This window comes from Eptatretus burgeri, chromosome 4, assembly GCF_056783735.1.
Source record: "Eptatretus burgeri isolate ZD-2024b chromosome 4, Ebu_testis_v1, whole genome shotgun sequence".
Classification (NCBI taxonomy): Eukaryota; Metazoa; Chordata; class Myxini; order Myxiniformes; family Myxinidae; genus Eptatretus; species Eptatretus burgeri.
The window spans coordinates 68,796,612-68,815,715 of NC_140964.1; the positions used below are offsets into that span (position 1 = coordinate 68,796,612).

At 39.8% G+C, this 19,104-nt stretch overlaps 1 long non-coding RNA gene across 1 annotated transcript in view; it reads right to left on the reverse strand.

Moving 5' to 3' along the window:
* LOC147028292 (uncharacterized) overlaps positions 1–19,104 on the reverse strand; it is a 47,450-nt gene that overhangs the window by 720 nt on the left and 27,626 nt on the right. Inside the window, exon 2 of the long non-coding RNA XR_015056923.1 lies at positions 3,333–3,495. This is a non-coding gene — a long non-coding RNA (uncharacterized LOC147028292). The remainder of the gene's footprint in view (positions 1–3,332; positions 3,496–19,104) is intronic.

A 19,104-nucleotide genomic window follows, 5' to 3' on the forward strand; every position in this document is an offset into this window, starting at 1 on the left:
TCACTTACTAGTAAGCATCGTGCTGCACCCTCCCAGTTTCATGGATTTCCACAACAAACAATGCTGGTTAATCAAGGTTTTACATAAAATGTCCTCTTTGAAAAGATATTGTTAGTTTGTAGTATTTTTGCACTGAAAATTAAATATGAATCAGTCTTGTAGTTTTCATGTATCCAAACTACAGGACGCTTGTAAGCACGTTGGTGAATTTGACATTTTAAATCAATTTCAATATTATACATTCTTGATTGTCCCTTCATGTATTTGTAGAAAACTAATTTCTGTGGTAATCAACAAATTTGCATCTAATCTTAATTTATAATTTTATATACCTGTATTTATGACAAATATTTTGATGCTGTAGTCAATATTTCATGTTATTCTGTGTTAATAATTGTGTTTTTTACATGTCTTCCATTCATATCTGGTTGAATTAGTTCAATAAAATCATCAAAATAAAAACACAACCTGAGTTAAATAAAAGCGTTCACCATTTCCACTAAAGTTGTTCTGATTTTCTTAGCTTTATGTATTGCAAAGCATTTTATGAGCATAGTCGTGTATAATTCGGTGAAAGGCCAAAGAAATTGCTCAGGAATTGGAGTAATATATAAAGTAATGAAGCCGTGTTGTTGTTCAAACATTATTAGCCAAGTTGGTGATTGGTTCACATCGAAATAGAATAGTGTGGCTCTCAAATCGTTTTTGATATTAAATGGGTAACATGAATACGGGTGGACAGGCACCCCTTGATCACGGAATCGTGCCCAATGCAAAAAACCAGTGTTCACTGACTATATGTATGTGTGTGTGTGTATATATATATATATATATATATATATATATATATATATATATATATATATATATATATATATATATATATATATATATATATACACACACACACACACACACACACACACACACACACACACACACACACACACACACACACACACACACACACACACACACACACACACACACACACACACACACACACACACACACACTTCTGACAAAAGTGAGCTCCATGGGTTTTAAATGGAATTGGCGTCTTGTTTGGGCTGCGTGTGAACATCTCGCCAACTGTATTATTTGTACACCGAAATTGCTGAAGATGACAGTCATAAGAGCCCGAAAATATTCTCCAAAGCTCATTGTTCCGACATTCAGTACACCATTTCCACGTAGGCCTATATACGCTCACGCCTCACGTGTCATGTTGATGGCAAATAAAATGGCGGCTACGCCCCACAGCGGCTTCAGTCCAATGAGCTCAATTGATAGGCATTTGAGTTCTCTCGTGTAAGCATTACCTTTATGCCACAATCATCATCCTCGGCGCCCCCTGCTGGTTGTAGCGCCACTACATGTAACAGATATTTCACTTTATTTCATGTCAGTTTTTAAGAATATATGCATTAAGTACCTGCTCCGTGTGTTGTTTTATCTTAGCGGATTAACATCAACAACTCGACCAAGCCCAATTTAAGCAGAGAAACACGGTGGAAAGCAGAATTGGATGAAAACAAGGCAAAAAATACCCTGTAGGTATAACTATATACTATACATGTAAGTGTTTGTCTCGGCAACAATACTTGGACTATTAATGTCAACGTGTGCCTCAGCATCAAGCTCTTCCGGTGCATCAACATTTTATCATGTTACTGTTTCTGCCACGAGCTTGCAAAACGGATGGTAATTACTAATTGGTTCGCGGGCACCAGCAGTGACCACTATTTTCGTTGTGTCTGTCTGTCTGTTTGTGACTCTCTCCGGAGCATAGCTCCGTGACATTTGATGCGATCTTATTGAAACTTGGACACAAGCTAGATATCATGGTCTAATCGTGTCTTCTTGTATGAGGGGCGTCCCACACCCCTTATGGGCAGAGTCACGCCCACTTGAACTTTTTATTTATTTATGTATTTTTTGTAGATTTTTCTCTCGCAATTTCATTTCCTCGAAGCTGTGCGTAATGTCCATAAGTACAACATATAAAAAAAAATCCGATTTGATTTGGTCAATTTTGACGGAAGAGATAGGTTTTTATGGTAGGGCTTCCTCAAAAGCTTCCACTAACTCAATTGTACCTATCGTCAGTGCCGGATTAGCCACTAGGCCCGTGAGGCCCGGGCCTTGGCATACGAAAAATATTTCGCCTACGAAAATTTCCGACGACGTTTTTTTCAGTCTTAATTGAATGCTCCTTCAGCACACTAAAGCATGTGAAAAATTGTCTTCGGTCGACCGTGGGGCCGGTGCGCATGTCCACGCTCGCTCTGCTCCGTGTTGAATCCGAGCTGATGAAGCAAATCGATTTCTCCGAAGTGATCGCGTCGTTTGCCAACCAAAAGGAACGAAAGAAGGTGTTTCAGGAGGGTGGAAATTGAATATACAAACATTCCTCCGAATTTATTTTCTGTATCGTTTGTTTCTCAATGTCAAAGCCGAATTGGATTTTACAGGCACTTGTATATTTGAAAGTCGGACAAATCGCCATTTACCGCAGTCTCTTCCGATTAAATTTCATGTTCAAAATCGTCGTTTTGGTCACTCTTGAATCTGGCCTACAAAATCTCAAGGGCCTTGGCCTACGAAGACCTTAATCCGGCCCTGCCTATCGTGGCATTGTTCAATAATGCCCGCGAACCATCATCGCCTCCCGGCTATTAGATTACTTATTCATTGTATTTTCTGTTTAAAAACTTTACCGTGCATAAAAAACGGGAATTCTTTGATAACAAATTGCTGGGGACCTGTGAATAGCTTAAGTTTTATATTCGCTTTCACCATTCACTTCCGTCTTATGTACTGGACATACGTTATAGTATGCAGCCAACTGTTAATCTGGTTTGAACAAGTATGCAGCCAATCTCATCACTCTGCAAATACCGCAATATCTGCCGTGGCTGGAAGAAGATATCCATGCACTTGGGTTCCATTTCACTTTGTTGCTCACGTTTAAATACGGGATGTTTTTTATCTTAATTGTAAAAACAAATAAAGGAGGGGGCATTCTCCCCCCCGTCGCCCCCCCCACCAAAAGAAAAAAAATCCACTGGTGGGTACACATATGACATCGAATACCGTACGTCTTGACAAAACAAAATACCGACATGTTAAGTAGATTTGCAGTCGACGATCCAAGCACGGCAGATCCGGAGAAAACTTTGTTTTCAAAACAATAATAGACTCATTACCGGTAACTGCAAAACAAATTGCAGAGTGTTTGGGGAAAATGCAGTACTAGCGAGAGTGTACGAATATACTTTATCAGGATGGCCGAGTTATTGTACGGATGAAACGTTACAACCATAATTCACATGTCAAGATGAGCTGTCGGTCGATGACGGACGTTTATTGTGGAGACGACGGGTCAGAGTTCCAACGCAGTCACAAACGCATATGTTCGGTGAACTCCACGCAGGTCACCCAGGAGTATGTTGAATGAAAGCCTTTGCGAAGTCGTTCGTTTAGTGGCCAGGGCTAGACGGGGATACAGAAGAAAGGTTAAGATCATGTAGCAAATGCACAGATGCTCAAATGGCACCCAAAGTTGTTCCTCTTTTGTTATGGCTTTTGGCTAGAGAACCATAGCAGAAAATTCCTGTGGACTATGCAGAGGTCAAAGGTCAAAACTTTCTGCTGGTTGTAGACAGCTACTCTAAATGGCTAGAAGTCTTCCCTATGTTTAGCACCACTGCTGTTGGTTTGATCAAAGTTCTACGATCCTTATTTGCAAGATGTGGGTTGGCCACACAGTTAGTGAAGTGATAATGTTATATCTAACACTTCACTAACACAGTTAGTGAAGTGAAGAGATAATGAAGCACAATTTATTGCGGACGAATTTGTTACATTTTTGAAATCCAATGGTATTGAACATACCTTATGCCCTCCATACCACCCCCCTTCCAATGGATTGGCAGAAAAGAATGTACAGACAGACATTCAAGAAATCAGATAATTCATTGCCATTACAACACAAGGTAGCAAAAGTATTCTTGTATTATAGGAACACACCACACACTACAACTGGGATAAGACCCACAGAACTGTTCCTAAAACGCACTTCAAAAAGTTGACTTTCATTCGTGAAACCGTGTCAACAAAAAAAGTCAAAAAGAAGCAGATAGCTTCAAAATTTCAACATGACGGATTCCACCCAAGCGCTCATCAATATGACTTGTATCAGCCGATATGTGGTGGAAATTTAACGGGAGGAAAAGAGAAGTGGATACCTCGTGCAATCGTATCCATTAAAGGTCCTCATACGTACCTAGTCAGGATACCGGGAAATAACCGCCAATATGTACACGCAGATCAATTGATTGCAGATGACTCTCGAGAGCAAACACCAAAGCCGCTAAAGAGAGATTACTTACCTGAGGTATAACCAAGACGAGACATCCCCTCAATTAGTCTTCCTTTTAGATTAGAACCTCCAGAGGAGTTGGTAAATCCAATACCAGAACTAGGAGATAGACGGTTGTAAATGAGAAACCAACAATTTCAACCTCACCAGTCGGCAGTAAGGAGGTAACTAGAACACCAACACCTGTCAGAAAGTCCACTAGAGTGTCTAATCCTCCATCCAGGTTAGATCTGTAGTTCTTCAACTCAAATTGTACAACAGTGGGTGAGGGAGTTTCTGTGAGTAAATAAAATGCTGATGGTTGAAGTACATTTTGTGTTTATTCTAGTTCCAACGTTTGGAAACATTGTTGAGGTTATCTTCATTTGATTGCTTGTAAAGGAACGAAGTGACATCAGGAAATGTTCCTTTTGTATGTAAATTGTAACAACTGTTGTGAAAACAATAACTGAAGAGATGCATGGATTTGATGTTTCATTCAACGGTTTCGAGTTCATGGTGTAATACAAATTCGACATCAGAATTGTAATTACGTACGTAGGAGGGAGGAATGCGGTATTGTTTTGAATGGTCATGACGTAGCAGGGTGGCTGCATATGCGCATCATAAACAGGTCCTGCTATGGTGTCCTTCCACAGTGTCCGTGTCCTCGGGCCGGCTCCTTCACTGAAATACGGACATGAAGGCGTTTGTTCAGTATATAACAGTATCATGAAGTACGGGAGTACTCCATATAAATGGATGATATGGGACAAAAATGGTCGCCTATTCAAATATGTACACAATGATAGGCTTATAAACGATGACAGCGTGAAGTCATAAACATTTAAAAGCCATACCTTTTATTCTCGAGTGTGTGGAAAAGCAAAATGTTTTATTTTTAGATCCTTGTGGAGGATCTCTAAGTCTTACTCACGTTGTTGTTCTTGTGGACTTTTTTGTTTCACAGCCTACAGTTTTCATCGAAACTTCCTCAAACTTGGCATATATATGTAAAAATACCCTGCGCAGACAGTAACCATCTCCGATTTTGAAAATTCCTCATGAAAAAAAGTTATGATGTCAAAATATTTCCTCGAATGGAAATCGCCTAAAAAAATTATCTCCGAAACTAGGCAAGTTTTTTGAATTCTGTTTGCGGGAATCAAACAGGGCATTAGCAGAGATGAATTACCACACATATGATACATCACTATGACGTCATATCAATTTTTATGACGTCATTTCTATTTTTTGACATTTTTTGTTTCACAACCCAGAGTTTTCATCGGATCTTCGTGAAACTTGCCATGTATAAGCAGAAAGCCCACGCACAGGCAGTAACAATGTCCGATTTTTGAAATTCTTCCTAGAAAAAGTTGACGTCATAATGTCGCCGCTAATGGAAATCGCCTATACCATTATCTCCGAAACTAGGCAAGCTGTTTGAATTTTGTTTGCGGGAATCAAGCCGGGCTTTAGCACAGATAATTTATCGCAAACCTGATACATCACAATGACGTCATATTCGTTTTTATGACGTCATTATTAAGAGGACGAGGATCTTAGCTCATTTGACCTTGTTTATTTGTGACCTTACTGCTTTGAGCTCCCAAAGTTAATTCACGCCAACCCTCTGCGATCAGATTTTATAACCACGATGCACCAAAATAGGTGTTTTGAACAGTCATGAGGAGGTCATTTGGCCCATTAGTGCCGTGTTACACTCCAGAGTTAATTTATTTACTAACATGAGGTCATTTCTTTCCTGAAGCTCCACTTCTTTACACCCTGTATGGCCTGTAGACTCCATTAGACTCTTTACACCCCCTTGAACCTTTAATACCTTTTTAAACCGTTAAGACCTTTGAGACCCCTTCACAGCCATTTAGACCCTTTTGAGGCATTTTGACCTTCTTTGACCCTTTTGACGCTTTTCAGAACTCTGGACAATTTCAGACCCCTTTTTTTCTTTCACCCTTCGATCCCTTTAGACATTTAGACCCATTTAAGACCCCTCAACCCTTTAAACACTTTAACCCCTTGATGACCATTAAGACTCTTGTGACACTTTGTGCCCCTTCGATCCATTTGACTTTTAAGCCACTTTAGACCCCTCTACACCCCTTAGAAACGTGAAAAAAATTCCCTGAAAATCGTTTTTGATGATCTTTTTATCACCATCTGCGTCGCATCACAACTTGCAATGACGAATCAAAACTCGAATCCCAAAGTGAAACTCAAAACTACTGCTCTATGTATCATCAAATCGGAAACCAGAATGAGATGCTGTGAGAAATACTGAATGGAAATTGCCGAAAGCAAAGCTCTGGGGAGTATAGAGGTGGAATGGGCCTGGCCAGGTACGTTGGGACCGAAGAGGCTATGTGGAGGGAGATAGGTGCATATAGGAAGTCGGTTGGCGTGGAAGTAATTTTGGTGATCTTCCGTCAGGCAGGAGGCCCAAAACATGCTAAAATTTGTTTTCCAGCTGAGCTTTCATAATATCACCCTCACTCCAAAGCTTTACTGCACAACAAGTATGGATTGGAAATCTTCGCTGGTGGAATGAAATGAGGTTGTTGAAGTTACCAGTTCCACCCACTGCAGTATTTGGTCACACTGAATTAATGTTTCTACCAATACACACTCATTTGAGGTGAGACGTCGATGAATCTGTCATGCCGGGTACCCTGCTAGAGGGTAGAAGTATCTGTCACAGCAACCAGTACATTGCTTTTCAGCTAAAACTGTAATACTTCTGGATTTATTGGTTGCTTTTGACAGTTAACGAGAAAGTAATCTACTGCAAACATTCCTGGCTATTCATCAGGCCCATTCCATTGAACTGTTGATGCTCCCCAGGGATCTTTTATCAGTCCATTCTTGTTTCCTTTGTATCTGCATCCACTTGGTAGGAGTTTACAGAACATCAATATAAGCTTTGACTGTTACGGTGATGATACCCATCATTAAACCTGATAAAGCATCTTATACAACTATCCATTGAACCCGATGATGCATCTTATTCAACTCTGGAATCCTGTTTCTTTGAAATTCAAATGAGGATGTTAATGGATTTCCTCAAACTCATTGCTGCTAAGAATGACATGCTTGTTGTTCCCCAACTCTTGTTCATCCTTAAAAAAAATAAAAATAATAAAAAAAAACCTTCAATCCCAAAGAGTGAAACTTGGAGATCTCCTGACCTACTTCCATTGCTTTAAATCTTGGTGTTCTGAGAAACTAAACTCCTTCCTACGTTCCACAGATTACTAAAATCTGTAAATCTATTTTCCTCCATCTGAACAATATTGCCAAAATCCTCACATGCAAATTATCAGAGGAGTACTGAAACTCTGGTTCATGCTGTTATTACATCATGCTTGGGTGGCTGCAACTCAATATTGTCAGGGTTGCCTGTTTCTTCTCTCAAGCCATTACAACTCATTTGGAATATGGCTGCCAGCTCGTAAATTTGATCACATTACTTTGCAAAACACTTCTCCGGCCTCCAATACATGTACATTTTAAAATGATCCCGATGACCATGAAAGTCAAACATTGGTTCTTGCCTACCTTTTTTATTGATTCACCATACACCCCTGTATGAAAGCTACAGTCTCACGACAGGAATCTCGTGGTAGTTCCTCACACGCACTTGGTGATTGAATATGCACCTACACAAAGGCTCAACTCAGGAACTCCTTGCCTTTCAAAATTCGCACATCTTCAACATTTGCACATTTTAAATATCACTTTATAAACTCTCACGTTTTTAGATTTTATTTTTATTTAAATTTAATAAAACTTAATTTTTTTTTTCATTGTAACATGCTTTGACATTTAAATTTTTAATCAAAGTTACGGTTTGTCATATTCATTGATTGAACTGTTATACTTCAATCATAAAGAGTTCTGCAATTGAAGTATTTATACCTTTGTTCCTTCTGCATTCCCCCTTGCTCACCCCCACTCCAATCTGCCACAACATCTATCTTTTCACCTCCCAGAGGATTATAACAAGCACTATGCAGGTTCAACATGATATATCTGCTCAGGGATAATGTTATCCTGTGCACTGTCCTTCAAAGACACATGGGTCATAAAAACAGATGGAGCACACAGGTTATAACTACAATAAAATACAATTAAACATTGTTAAATATTTGACTGACACAGAGGTTGGAGGTACACACAATACCCCTTCTTCACTCGACAAAGGAGAGAACATCAGAATCCTTTCTAGCAGACCTGCATGCTTCAGAGTGACGCTCACCTCTGGCATGCTCCCTGCTTCCGGTCCAGCCACTTTTGGAACAACAGAACCGGAATTTGAGTTTATCCTATAAAGGCTGGACAGGAAAAAACTCCCCCTAAAAATGTAGTAGTCTGAAATGGCAAGCATTGGTTTTCTTCTTGTACCAATGCTGTCAAAAGAAAGGAAAATCACAATGAGGTTAAAAAAAACAGCAACAAAATAATGAGTAAGCCAGAGAGAATAGAAAAGGTAACTGGACAAGATCAGAAGTAGTAAGGAAAATATAAATATACAGCCTTAATAAAATGGCATATCGGTTAATAGAAGGAAAAGGTCCACATGGATAAAAAAAGGTAAATTATTTCATCATAAACTCAGATCGAACCCCATTCACGTCCACCTCACGACAAGAGGCTACCACAAATGGCTGTTATAAAAGGCAAGAGTTCGAAAGATGACAGAATACTTCACAGATTAGCAGCCCCATTCGCCACAACCAAACCTAAAGAAACAAACATACAGTCCTTGCAGCTCTCCAAAAGGCTGGATAAAATTACTGTGATATTTATGATTTCGAGAAACAGATGAGAGACGGTGGATATTTATAAGCAACCAAACTTGCTTCACCGTCTCATCAGGCAGAGCAGTCTCCAGGGTATTAGCCGCTGGTCATGCCACCATCAAACACTGCAGGCTAGCTTATGTCAGTGACTTCTACAATATATAAATGGACAAATGGATGGAGGGACAGATATCTAACTAAATTAAGATGTTGTACACAGCACGATACTGCGAAATACAAATTAACAATAGCTTCCATGGAAACAGCAATTTGGCAAGTTTGACCTATCAAGTGTTTTACATGATTAATTGTTAAGCATAACAAATTTGGCTGATTCATTTTCTAAATTGTGGCCTAATAGGTGTTTTGCATGTTTCAGATGGCATTTGACTCGGTTTGACCAAATCTTACTCATGTATACTACACATGCATACGAATAAGCTGCGTACATTTCAATTTAATATGTTGAAAAATTGTTGAGGTATGATAATAAATCCACACAAAGTACCAATTGATTATAATGGGGTTAAATTGTTGTCATGGAAACCAGTGACATGCCAAAATGGATAAATCAATCGTTTTGATTTTTGGTGAACCAGGTTTGAACAAATATGCAAATTATATTCAGATTTCAAGTTAATAGTATAAAAATTGATCATTTTATGTGACCTTGAGCTTTGACCTGTTGACCACAATTGGCTTCAGTGACCTAATATGCAAACCCTGTTAAAAATTTTGGTCAATAATATGAAAATTGATTATATATATATATATATATATATATATATATATATATATATATATATATATATATATATATATATATATATATATATAAATACACATATATACACATATATGTATATATACATATACAGTATACACATATACACATGCCTGGTGCTGGCTTAATGGTTAGGGTGGTGGGCTTGGGATCCAAGGGTCCTGAGTTCAAATCCCGCTCAGCTGTTGAATTAATACCAGGTGGGGTTAACTCAGCCTGTCATCCTTCCGAGGTTGGCAAAACGAGTGCCAGCATGCTGGTATACTGTGTCGGAGTGGCGATGTACCAGGAATGTACTGTCCAGGAATGTACCAAATAGCCAAGGAGACTACTTAGGCAGCACCAATGCTCTGCACAGAGTATGGTCCCAATGGAATGGAATGGAATAGACACACACCACACACCACTGACTTCCTGCCACTTCTTTGTTTTTTGACCGATACCATTTTCCTTGTCAGGGTTTGGTGGTATTATCGTGGTATTTGTTCCCTGGGATTTCTCGCTCCGTAGCTCAATTATGCCATTGACAGTGAAACAGAAGACAAAAGTGGTGACTGTGGTGTGAGACTAAATCGTATGTAGACACACGCCAGATGTTCTGCCAGGAATATGACCTCAGAACACGTGATCGACCCATAAGTTGTGCTGTTCAACGTATTGTAAAACATTTTGGGCACAAGGGTGCAGTGCACAACCAAAGCAAGGTCAACAATGGCAGACCAGCATCAATAACCAAGAGCCAAGCTGACATTGACACCGATCCTGAGATTCTGAGACGCCAACAATGACGTGCGGGATTCTGCAGTGGATAGTCCCAAGAAGTCACACCTCCGGCGCTCCCGGGAGCTAGGCATAAAACCAACATCAATCTGTCGTATCCTCATGAAGGAACTGAAGGTTTTCGCATGCATCATCTCTGTTCGGCATTAAACTGAGTCAAGATGACATGAGGAGATTTGATATGTCCAATTGGCTCAGTGACAGGATGGAGCGGTACCCAAACTGGATCAACCCAATCTGGTTCAGTGATGAAGCCAATTTCCACTTTAATGGTGGCATCAACAACCACACCAACATTTTCTGGGGGGTAGAACCACCTGAGGAGATCACTGAGAGGTACCTGAAAGGGCCTAAGGTCACATGCTTCTGCTCCTTCAATGCCAGATGGGGAATGATTGGGCCTTACTGTTTTGAGAATGTCATCAGCAGGACAGTGACGATCAATGGTGAATGCTACCGGGCCATGCTTCAGAAGTTCTAGAATTATCGAGCCCGGAAAGTCACCCCAAACCAGCTCACCATGACCTGGTTTATGCAAGATGGTGCACCCCCGCATACAGCTGGTGACACCATCACTTTCCTGTGGCAGCTCTTCAGAAACGGACTCGTTGCCCTGGGTACCGCTCTTGACTGGGCACCCCATAGCCCAGACTTCGTCCCTCTGGACTACTGGTTCTGGGGGGCTGCCAAGGGCTCTGTCTATACCAATCGCCCTGCCACACTGGATGATCTGAAGCAGGAGGTGTCAGACTTCCTCTAGGCAGTGCCACATCAGACCTACAGGAAAGTTGGACAGAACTTTGGAGTCAGGATCAATGACTGTCTGAACGGAGGGGCACACATCAAGAACATCAATTACAAGGATTTTGCGTAAATGTCAATTTCAGACCTTGTCTCTCACCAACTCCAGCAGTGACTTATTGCAATAGCAATCAGTGATAGAAAATACCATGTCAAAAGCTTTCAAGAAATGTTTGGTTCACGTTCCTGAGGTTTCTATTTCTTTATAAATAACATTTAAAGTTGCATCATCCTTTTTGAAACACCCTCTATATACTGTATGTAGATATTATCTCTCAAATACAAATGGACTGTGCAAATCCTCATGAAATTTCCAATACTTTGCTTTTGTTGTACTCCAAACTGAAAAGCGTTCCCTCCCCTGAGTCTCATTACATTTTTACAAGAAATCAAGTGTTTAAGAAAGCTGCAGAGCAGAACAGGTATTAGTGATTGATAATACAAATCAGCATGATAGAGTTTGTATACTTGAAAGTAAGAGAATATCAGCTGAATACTTTCAGGAATTTGTCTTCCAGAAGATAAAATAAGTTTGGAAAAGGTCTTGAGAAATGGTATGATGTGTACGAGTCAACCGAGATCTTGGAAGGAGGAATAAAACACAGATGATTGATCGAGGAATGTGTACAGTGTTGTGGACTTTTGGACAAACAGAGGGCAGCCAGGCTGCAGGAGAAAGTCCAAAAAGCTAAACAGAGAAGATGGAAGGATTAAACATCTGTGAAAGTATGACAAAGGGTTGAGCTGGGTTAGCATGACTGTCTTGGTGATGCATGGGTGGACTGTAGGGGAAGAGGAAGTGGTCAGTCAAAGATCAAGAATGTTTGTCTTCGTTGCTTTAAAGGACAGATTTCAGTTGACACCAAGGAAATAGATTGATCTTTTGTCAAAAAAGGATAATACTTCGAGTAACATGCACTGCAGATAGCATGAAAGAAGTGTTATACATTAAATATTTGGCAACACCATACAAGTGATTTAACATGAAAATTTGCCGATATATTTTTGTGTGTTGTGATCTGTTGGATCAGCTGACCAGCAACTCCCAATTATGAGCTTCTGAAGGATTATTCTAGACATCACACAAGCTGCAACAACATTAGGATAGGAAAGTTTTAAATTTACAATAGTATCCCATCTTGTATGGTTATTTTCCCTTCTACAGCACCCTGACTGCTCAGTACTGCTTGTTTATGGAAACCTTCCCCATCTAAACTTCTCTTACTTAGCAAACATTGCTGCTCAATCAAAGGCAGATAGGAAACAAAATAATGCAAAAGCAACAAAGAGCCCCATTTTTCATGGTGCTTTTGATGAAATCAAGAAGGATTTTTGGACAATGAGGTACAATTCTGGATCCAAAGAAGGCATACATTTTGTGAGACATTAGTTGAGCAGAGACATAAGCAAACAGCAATTGGCTGGTCTCTTCACATGTCAGTCAAGCTTTCTTTTCAAATGCCGAGAGAAAAGACCATGCACCGCAAAACAAAGTATCTGATTGTTTGGTGAATTGCAATCGACTCGTATCATGTCTTGCAAATTTACCTTATGTGTAAGAAAACGGAACAGCAACATGGCGATTGGTTAATCTCTCAAAGATGTTGCTTTGGGAATTGAGCAATTTCTGCTGTTAAGTCAAAGAACAAATGCTATGTCAGGAGAGACCTATTGTACAACGTTCTTCCTCTAACAGATGCATACTTTCCTGAAGTCGGTGCAATTTTTGGACAGAATTTAATTACAAAGCCAGGAATTTAGTTTTCATTGCATTTCCATACCCTGACAAGCATTTTTTTTAATCTGTGCCAGTACATCTCCACTGGCCAGAAACAACCAGAGGACAGCCCAAAAATTCACTTCCTTTTGACAGCAGCAATCATATAGTATTAATCTATATGCCTTTATGGTCATGAAGAAATGAAAGCAGAGCCGGCGATTCAGATTTCGCCCTTGTTATGATTTCTTTAATTTATGTGCATGCCATCAATGTCATCCTTCTCAGGGGGAAGACGCTACTATTTTCAGCCCATTCTCGGTGGGCAATGTGCTGCAGCACATTAATGGAAATGCACTTTATGATTTTTGTCATTTTTTAAAAGAAACTTATTGATCATAACATATCATACTCCATGTCTATGCGATAAGGTGTGTGTGTGTGTGTGTGTGTGTGTGTGTGTGTGTGTGTGTGTGTGTGTGTGTGTGTGTGTCACCATTTATTATCATAAATGGCTGAATGGATCCTCGTCAAACTTTCAGAGGTTCATCAGTGAGTGCTGGAGAGCGTTTTCGGCAAAAGAAAATTTAAAATAAAAGTTGCATTTTTCCAAAAAAAATGTTTTTTTAAGTTTTTTTTTTATAATCACTCTGGAGTGCCTCAGCTTTTGTAGCGATGTGAAAGGTTATATTAAATGATTCCCAACTCTATTCCTTAGTGGGTGTAGGGAAATGTTTTCGGCCCCCACAAAAAAAAAATTGATTTCTTCAAAATGCTAACAGGATTAGAACAGCATCCTTAGTCATCATAAGATAAATGAAGATGATTTGTAATATCGGCTACCACCAAGAGTGGCGCGAGTTCTGCCACCTGCTAATTTTGGAGTTTCGGTGACATCCACATTTGCTCCATTATAGTAAGATAATTTTTGTCGTTTTTAAAAGAAATTTTATTGATCACGTCATATTGAATATCATAAGATGAAGGAAGATTTGCAATACTGTACATCACCAAAGGTAGCGCTATTTCCGCCACCTGTTAATTTTGGAGTTTCGGTGTGTGTGTGTGTGTGTGTGTGTGTGTGTGTGTGTGTATATATATATATATATATATATATATATATATATATATATATATATATATATATATATATATATATATATATATATATATATGTGTGTGTGTACTGTATATTGCAGTCGATCTTGGCTCAGGTGCATTTGTCTATGGTGGGTGCAATAAGCATGGAATGCCTCAAAGATGTCGGGATTCCTCCGGATTTCTTTCAGTTTAGTATTGGAACAGCAGTAACGACTGTCTAAAAAGGTAATCAAACGGGTATGTAGTTTGTAATTTCCTTTACTTTTTTTTACTTCTAATAGGCTTGCCCCACGGCAAGTTATTTGTCCACTGCTCAAGAACTTCCATTAATTGTGTTGTACAAGATCGCCCACTTTGAAAGCCGTGCTGATCTTTGCTCAGTAAGTCATTGCCTTGTCGGTGGTAAATCAAAACCTTTCTTATGAGCTTCTCCATTACCTTGCATGTCACAGAAGTCAAACTAACAGGTGTGAAGTTGGTCGGATAACTTCTCTTTCTTTTCTTGTCGATGGGTACCACTGTAGGTTGTCTCCATACCTCAGGTACTCTTCCTTCCTTCATCAGTTTGGTAAAGATGATTTGAAGTGGGTGGCATATTTCTGTACGAGTCTCTCAGTCAGTATCCTTGAATGGATTCCATCCAGACTATGTGATCTCGGAATGTGGGAAACTGTCTCGTGCAGTAATTTTCAATAAAAATTTCAGCTATAAGACAAAATATATAATCTATATATAATGGAGCAAGTGTATGCGATTATGTATGTATGTATGATGCATATTTATGATGCATGTCGTATGATTCATGTAGTGTGCATGATATATGCATGATGCATATCCGCTTTTCACCCATTGGTTGGCTAGCTGACCTGACGTCACCCACAGCTGTAACCTGAAACACTTAGCCTAAAGTACCAAGAGGACCCAAAGGACCCCCCCCAAGGACCCAAAAGACCCAGAAGACCTTACGGATCCCAAAGACCCCAAATCCCCCAGACCAAAAAGACTCCGAGGGACCCAAAATACCTAAAAGAACAAAAAGAACCCGAAGACCCTGAAATACCGAAAAGACCCCGGGTAATTAAAAACACCCAAAAGACCCCAAGGACACAAAAGACCCAGGGGATCCAAATGAGCCAAGGATCCAAAGGACCACAAAGACCCAAAATACCAAGAGGACCCAAAGTCCCCACATTTTCCAGTGCAGTGAGGTGTTTTGAATTATGAGCAGAAGGTATGCTTTTGCTTCATACATGTAACCCGGGTTTTTTTTTTGCCTCGAAAGAGCTGTCACTTGCCTATGCACCGCCCAAATAAAGCATGCATCAGAAGAACGTGTTGCATGCTTGGAACAAGATCGCCCGAAGGGCAGTTACTCTGCTAGTGTCACCAAATATATTGTATAACAGTCATTTTAATTTTCCGATTGAACAATCAACTTTTTAATTTCCTTTCTTTTAAATTTCCTGATGGAACAATCAAACAAACAATAACCACTACCACCACCACCACCACCACCACCACCACCACACAATATAGTTCTTCAAAAAGGGTGACAATTCAAAGCAGTATTCACAGTTTTTTTTTCTTCAAAAAAGCCACAGTTAAAGGACCATGATGTGGATGCAGAAAAAGGTAAGAAATATTTAAACTGTAACAATTTGATTTCATAACTCCACTGATTGGTGGAGCTTTCTCAGTGTGTTGGGATTTTTTGATGATATTTATGAATATCGTCATGTTGTTGGTTTGGTCCTTTTATTCATCGTGATTGTGAACAATTCACAGAAGAAATAGAGAGTAGACTATGTCACAACTTAATTTAACCATTGCTTAGTGGACAAGAAATCTCATGTTCTTATCCCATCTTATGAACGTTTACTTGTATATTTTTAATCAAAACGAATGAAAATCTGTGCATGAATCAAAAAGATTCTGAAATGATAAGCAATTAAATAACTTGTTCAAATAAATTCATACATATCCATCCATCCATCCATCCATCCGTTGGGATCATGCTCTGTGCAATGCGTTGGTGCTGCGTAAGCAGTCTCCTTGGCTATTGGGTGCAATCCTAGATGTGTCGCCACTCCGACACAGGATACCAGCAAGCTGGCACTCATTTTGCCGACCTCGGAAGGATGACAGGCAGAGTCAACCCCACCTGGTATTAATTCAACAGCTAAGTGGGATTTGAACTCAGGATCCTAGAATCCCAAGACCACCACCCTAACCATTAAGCCAATACCAGGCATAAATTTATCCACCGAGCCCATTATAAGAAAACGTCCAAATTAGACTTTCGTTGTGTTGTCAGACTTGTGCAATGGAAGGAAACACCAAGGGGGCTTTGAAGATGGGGGCCAGCAATGTGTGTGCGTCACCCTTTGTTTCATGGCGTCACCTGATATGCCTCAGACCACAGCTGATGTTGACCGCAATGTTCAACATAGAACTCATTTGTACCAGTTTGTTCCCATGGTGGATACGTGATGATTAATGAATTATCAGAATCATTTGTCATCGGAGATGCTTCTTTTCTCCGAACCATTAATGAGCCAAGAAGTGGAATGGAATTACAAATCTCAGATAATCCAGAAATCCTATCATTTTGCTTGAATTCAGCATTCGGTCTGTGTTTTCAGACTCAAGAACATACTTTTTGACCATGGGAAATTATCCAGGGTATAGAATAGGCATCAAGTGTGATGGAGAAGAAAGCTTTGTGTTGTGTTGTGTTGTGTTGTGTTGTAATACCTTTGTTGTAATACCTGGTGTTGGCTTAGCGGTTAGGGTGGTGGCTTGGGATCCGAGGGTCCTGAGTTCAAGTCCCGTTGGCCACTGAATTAACCCCAGGGGGTTGACTCAGCCTGTCATCCTTCCGAGGTCAGCAAAATGAGTACCAGTGTCGCAGCCAAATGGCTGCACATGAAGGGAAGGGGGTATTGATGGATTTATTAAATATGTTATTGGTGTGGTGCAGGTATAATGGACCAAATGGCCTCCTCCTGCACATAATTTCCTCGTAATCCTAGTAAAGTGATTCACGTCGTTGAGATGATGAAGGAAAATGTTCAAACTGATGGCAAAACCCTAATTCTAAATGTCACTTCCCTGTTAAACCTTGTTCAATACATTAGTGACATGTGTAGTTCAGTTTCAATGTCGGACATGCCATTTGAGAGCATCCCAATAACAATCACCAGACATGATGCATCCAAAATTCCAACACATGAGAGACCAGACTACGAACAGCCAAATAGGATTTTGGAAATGACAGATACGAACCCACATGGTGAACACAAATCAGAACATCAAGAAAGCAAAAAGTTTACAAAAGTTGAAGACCTGGAGAATGTTGATGAAAACATAACAGGACAGAACGAAGAACAGACAAATGTGTGTGTGATAGACACTGAAGTGGATATGAATGTCCAGCTTGAACAAACTCCAATTAAATCAGACATGAGAGATTATAATCCTCTCCATGCAACTTATGATCTTAAGTTCAATCTTATCATTAAGAGGAAACTAGAAAACTAGAAAACAGCCAAACTTTACAAGGATAAGCGTAAATCATCTGGTCCATGAAAAGATTCTGTTAGCGTGACTGGTTCAAAATGTTTGATTTTATGTCATATTCTAAAGCAGATGATGGTCTTTATTGCCTTGCCTGTCCTCTTTTTCCAGACACTGCATACCGCTGGCCAAATAAATTGACAAGTCAACCTTTCTAAAATTGGAAAGATGCTGTTGTTGACTTCAAAATCACATTTGACATGCGACTATTATAGGATGTCCATGGCTTGCATATCAAGGTTGGAGGACATGGTGTTGAGTATCAAACATTCTCCCCTGAAGCTGCAGCCAACATTGAAAAAAGAAAGAAAGAAAGAAATATAACGTTAAATTGTTGGAATTTTGTGGCAGGCAGGGCATTGCACCCAGAGGGCACAGGTATGACGACGGCGAAACATGCCGCAGCTTCACCAATGGCAACTTTAAAGAGTTGCTAAAATTCTAGGTGAATGCCAGATATGTCTTCTTGGAGAATCATCTAAAGAGTTGTGTGAAGAATGCCACTGACACATCTAAAACATCTCAAAAAATGAACTCCTGCTCTGTATAAAGTAGTTCATCCAGCAAAAAATAGTGGCTGAAATAAAGGATCAGGCTATTGGACCGTATTATGGAATACAGTGCGATGAAGTAACCGATACTAGCAACTGGGAGCAACTTGGTCTAATATTGCGCAATAAACTAAAGAAGCAAGCAGTCGAGTGCTTATTGGAGTTTGTTGCTTGCGAGAGCACAACTGGCCAGGTCATTTGTATTAAATCCCTTTCATATTCTGGGCTTGACACAGCTTTGGCAATTCCAGACAATGGATGGCACAGAAAAAATGGCAAGAAAATACAATGCTTGTGCCGCAAAGTTCACTGAACACCCAAGAGCTATTTACCATTACTGTTGCAGTCACGATCTTAATTTTGTACTCTTCAAAAGCTGCCAGGTGAAAGAGATTCACATAATGCTGGACACACTGAAGCACCTCGGCATCGTCTTTAAATACTCTCTAAAAAGAAGCGGACACCTTAGGGAAGCTATTAGGGATGTGAAATTTGAAAGTGACAAAATTGAACATATTGTGAAGTCGAAATTCAAAATGTTCTGCAATGCTAGGTGAAATGATAAGATCACCACATTACATGTATTTGATGAAATGTATGAGCCCCTT